The sequence below is a fragment of the Antrostomus carolinensis genome, unplaced genomic scaffold (assembly GCF_000700745.2).
Source record: "Antrostomus carolinensis isolate BGI_N321 unplaced genomic scaffold, ASM70074v2 scaffold4246, whole genome shotgun sequence".
NCBI lineage: Eukaryota > Metazoa > Chordata > Aves > Caprimulgiformes > Caprimulgidae > Antrostomus > Antrostomus carolinensis.
This window is the reverse complement of record NW_010323782.1, coordinates 7950-13923: the sequence shown is the minus strand read 5'-3', so window position 1 is coordinate 13923 and position 5974 is coordinate 7950.

Genomic DNA, 5974 nt, shown 5'->3' with positions numbered 1-5974 from the left:
ATATATCTAGCATGGGTTCATATTTCCAGTTATTAGTAATCACTCCTGAAGATCTCTCTCAGATTTATGAACTTCAAGAAAGTAATTTGAGGACTTTATAAGACCCCACACTGCCTGACTTTAACAAAATTTATATCAATATAATTATTTCGAAAAGAGTTCTACATACATTGACAGTAACTTTGTTTTATCCAATTCATTGTTAATTTATGAAAAATCACATCCTATTTACTAAATCTTTCATAGTTCGTGCATCTAACTGCACTGTAATATCTTGCAAAGTATATCTCAAACTAGACTCAATTTTATTTATTATTAACCGTGTGTGAAAAAAGAGAATCTGTGAGCTGTGATTTAATTTTCAAGCCAACTAAGTAATCCCGAAATGGGATATGACTGCACTGCTCTGACAATAAATTCAATGGCAATGAATGAAGAAGCAGCCTTCAGCATTTGTTACGGTAACATGATTTAACAACCTACTTCCTTTAAAAAAATCCATTATAAGTATAAACAGCAAATATCTATATTTACACTTCTGATTAATTAATTAATACATTTTACCTATATAAAAATTGTGCATAAAGTAGTTAAGTTAGCAGTAGTGATTTGTATCTTGATCAATGAATAGTTTATAATACAGATATATGTATATAACTATGTAAACCACTGCTTTAAATATATAGCGGAGGAGGCAATGGGTACTGGTGTATTATGCTTTTTATGACAGTTAATAGACTATCATCACTCACTATTCTATATAATTTTAAAAAGTGGAAGATGAACAAGATTGAGACAATACATAAATTATTTTTAAAAATCTAATTAAAATATCAATGGTCAAAAATCTTTCTTCCCTTGACTAAATGCAAATCTTAGCACAAATGCAAGGACTTGCAAGTAACAGCTATTGAGCCATGTTCCTCAATAAACAATACACTGAGGCTGTATGTGTGCATACGCACGCCCGTGTGTACGCGTGTGCAAAAGACAGCAGACCAACAAGTGCATATGGGATTTACTGCTGGGTCCACACAGTCAGCACCATTTCAGTGTAGCACAGGCTTATGTAGACTAAAGTACAGTGTTCCCTGCTAATTTTAGCACATTCGAAATGTAAACTACTTGATTGCAAAGGTTCCTAACCTTACTGTGCAAGGCACTGTTTAAAGCGTCCCTCTCTGAACATGGAGAGCTAAGTAAGGTTGGCAAATGTCGTTTTCCAAGATTCTTTTTTTTTTTTTTTGCAATGCATCTGCTGGTTTGCAAAACTTTCTTGGAACTGTTTATGTACAAAACTGTAAGTTCATTCACTTCTTCACTGCCAAATTCTACCTCTCATAAAAAAAATCTGATTTTCAACATACAATTTATGCCTAGTTATAGCAGGAAAGTTTTTAGTAATTATTTATTGATTGCTTCAAGTTTTCATCTGCTCAGTCTAAAAAGGTTTCCTTATAAAAACCTTGAGGGGCTTAAACAAACATTCAACTACTTCTTGCATAAATTCCACCTACATTTCACACTGCAGACCTAGGACACAGTAAGAAGTTACTGTGTGGGGTTTTTTTATGATGTTTTAACTCATTTCACTGCAATTCTTAGATTGCTCACAAAAAAGGTCATAAGCAGTACAGAGTGTGCTATAACTGCCTGGGGAAACGGGGCAAAAATCTATTTTATAGATAAAACCAGACAATTCTGCAGGCCATTATGTTACACTGATTTGACTTCGCAGCTTGCATTCTGCAGTGAAGAAAGGTGTAAACCACCTTTTCAGCCTGATGGTCGTTGTTTTCCTGCACTAATAACTGTGTGAATTTCACCTCCCATTTCAAAAAGAGGCAGCATTTGAATACTGAGTATAATCTATGATGGGACTTAGTACTCCTTAAATGAAAGAGGCTCTAAGCATTTAAGCCACTAAACAACAGAACATCCTACTTTTAAAAGAACAAATCTGTACTTCTGGAAGAAAAGGCAGGAACCTGTCTTCACATCTGAAACCAGAAATCTGACCAAGACACTTTCATCAGAACAAATTATTCTCCATTATTATTACAGTCCAAGACCTTAGATCAAAATCCAGCACACCTCTGGGAACAGCAGAATTGATTAAAAATGTTTTGTATACAGCTAGAATGAAAAAGCCAAGGCTACCCTACAGATTTTTTATTTAAATAAAGCACAATGGTCTAGGAAGTTGTTTTGATGCATTAATCTTTATGCAGATTTCAGTTGTCCTATAGGCTTCTTTCAACTAAATTGTTCTTGACTCTATTACATCATTCCTAGAGAGACATAGTCAAAATTATTAACTCTGGAGTACCTTAGACATTGACCCTTCAAGAAAATTTCTTAGTGCAACTTTGTGGGATTCATTCATCGCATTCACGGTCCGGCAGAGCACCTTCAACCTCTCAGCCTCCAACACACCTTCCCACTCATACATTACCAAACCAGGGCCAGAACTGCCATGTATAACTTCAGTCTCTTTTTGTCTGAGATGTCCTCAAGCCAAAAGATGGCATTGTAATACTGAGGTTAAATAGATTTTCACACAAAATGTCATCTGGGCAAGTTAAGCTAGAAGCAGTGGAAAGAGGCTCTTCGGAGAAGGCACAGACCTGTGTTACTCCAGATGTGACTGCACTGTCCTGTTTCCAGTGGTTTGTTTTAGATATGTTTAAATTGAGTATATGTCAAGCATTCTTCTAAATTGTAATATTCTGTATGCAACCCGACGTTCTCAAAAGCAAAACAAGAAAAGCAAATCCATATTCCAAATCAAACTGAATATACAAAGAGGAAAATGCACAAAGGTTCCTTAGTTTTTGCCCAACTATAGAAATTCTTTGAAAAACTTGCATACTTGTTTTTTTCCTCACAGAAGGTCAAGTGTGTGATTCTAAATCAGAGACTAAATATGTTGCACTCAAGTAACTTTTTTTTTTTTTTAAATTAACATAGTCTATCCAAGTATTCAAACTTAGCAATCAAAATAAAAAAAAAACTATAGCCTCTCTAAGATCCTGGAATTATTGTGCTTACATAAAATATAATTTATTTTTAAACAAAATGGATCAAGGCAATTTACATGCAATGTATACAGATAATTGCATATGTCTCAGCTTTTAAACTAGTCTCCAAAGACTAAGGTTCTAATTCTGATATTTTAAACGACACTACAGTAGAACTCGTCTAATTTGAAATTATGCTTGAAAGAATGTAGCTTTCTGTATTTCACAAACTGAAGAAAAAAGTCAGCTTCATTTTATGTATTCAGTTGTGGTTTTTTTTCTTTTCTCCTGAATACATTAGTAATCATAATGCCTTATGTTTGTGGAAATAGCAGAAAGACATTGCCAAAACCTCACTACTACTGAATCCTTCCTAAGAACAGGATGGAAACGGTACATTTTTATTTATCGTATTTACTGGTTAGTAGATAGAAGATCAGAAAAAAAGCCCAGCCTAGAATCCTGCTAAACATTTGAAATTCATACCAATAGAATATAATAACCTGTTCCCACGGAAAACCTTCAAAACTTATATATGCTGTTGCTTTTTTATCTGAGGATAAAGCCATCAGACAACCTAGTATTAATGAGCCTGATAGAGTGCTACAGCTCTTAAAAAATGCAGACGGTACTGCATTGCAGCTATTTTATTGCTCACCATGTATGGTTCCCAGTTGAATATCCCATTTACCCTTAAAAGGAGTGCTAAATTTTTAATTACAGAAATTGAAACACCACATATAATATCCATATCATATGCTGTTAAGGCTGTATCACAGTTTTCTTGTGTGGCTAAAACCACTGTTTGTTCAGAAACAATAAATCTTTTGAAGATGGCAAACCTGCTTGTAAATTTAATTACTTGTAATTTTATTTTCCTCTATGGTTTAGCCTCCCTCTGTGTCTGACCAGCGATATCATAAATCTATACTGCCATTCTCTACTTTGTAAAATACTGAGTACTGGGAATGAGTAAAGTGTCCTGATTTTTCAAGGAAAAGGCGGAAATACTGAGTCAAACTAAGTATTGAATATTTATCAGTTTTTTTACACCAGTTCATAAGAACAGCCCAGAAGGTGGCTCTTCCATGATCAACATCCTTAATAATCATTTAAATATATGTGACACAAATAAAGTAAGCCTTGTTTAGTACTTCTTTCTTACTGGAAAACAATAGTTTTAACATTAGCTAACTACATTCTGCATTAAATCCCTTGTGCCCATACAGGGAAGCAACCTACCATAGATAATGACACTACAGGACATTCAAAGACATAAACTGAATTCAGCCAGCTGTCGACCAACACACCCAGGACCTTTTCCACCAGGCAGCTCTCCAGCCACTCCTCCCCCAGCCTGTAGCGCTGCATGGGGTTGTTGTGACCCAAGTACATAACCCGGTACTTGGCCTTGCTGAACCTCATACAGTTGGTTGCAGCTCATTGATCCAATCTGTCCAGATCCCTCTGTAGAGTCTTCCTACTGAGCCCTGAGGAACATCACTTGTGACTGACCTCCAGCCGGATTTAACTCCATTTACCAACACTCTTTGGGCCCGGCCATCCAGCCAGTTTTTATCTCAGCAGAGATTTTGCCTGTCCAGGCCATCGGTAGCCAGTTTCTCAAGCAGATGCTGTGGGAAATGGTGTCAAAGGCTTTACTGAAGTCCAGGTACACCACAGCCTTTCCCTTGTTCACTAAGCAGGTAGTCTTGTCATAGAAGGAGATCAGGTTAGTCAGGCAGGACCTGTCTTTCATAAACCCATGCTGACTGGGCCTGATCCCCAGGTTGGCCTGTGTGTGCTGTGTGATAACACTCAAGACGATCTGCTCCATGACCTTCCCCAGCACTGAGGTCAGACTGACAGGCCTGCAGTTCCCTGGATCCTCCCTCCGGCCCTTCTTGTTAATTGGACTAACATCCAGCAACCTCCTGTTGGTGGAACAAGTAAGAGCTTCTTTTTATGAACATAAGTATCAATTAGATATTTAGCCCAAAATAATAAAACTAACTAAACAATTCATTTATGAAATAAAATAGTTCTCTCCTTTTCAGCTGTTTTCACTATGATTTGCTTTTTATGCAGTACTATTCAGTGTTCCTACAACACACCTGTATCTGCGTATACCTTAAAAAGTACAGAAATTTAGATGGCAGGAAGAAGACAGGCACTACTTGTTCATTATGGAGCTCCTTGCAGAGAGAGCCTGTGAAATCTGTTCCAGCACAGGCTACTTGCTGGATTCTGGACTTCACTAAGATGTCTATGAGGTCACTTCTCCAGTCACAGTCACCTTAATGAGGCATGCCATCCAAACACTCAAACCTATTCCAGAGCAAGACCCAGGTTTGCAAGAGCTATAATTGTATTCCACTACTTTTGATGTTATGGAATACAAAGTACTCCACCTCACTGGGACTCACTGGAAGTGCCCAGAAGGTGAGAACATGCTGTGCGATGATAGCATAAGAGAACTGAGCCATGGCCCCAGGTTTCAGCTGTGTCTTGATAAGTCTCAAGAGAAGGATGGAAAGAGATTATTTCATATTATCATTAACACTGGCAGCTGCCTCTATTTGCAAAAGCTGCTGTAGCAGTGGACTTTCCAATGCAAAGAGGACAAAGTGAAATGTCAAAGTAGTTTTTTTTGTTTCATTGGATCTCTGATTTGAATTTCACTCCTAAAATTTGAACAATAAATATGTATTTCTACTCCATATTAAGCAGTTTGCATTATTATGGAAAACTTTTGATCAGTTTTTTTTTTACTGCTCATGAACCTTAATTTATCATCACAACCATACACTTGAATTGCAAAGTACCAGTATGACTAGGAATTTAATCTAAGACCTTTTCTGAATGCTACAGAGGCATGCTTTGGGCACCACTAGTTTTACTGTATTAGGGTAAGGTATGTAAGCATGAAAATTATTTTCAGAACTATGTAATAA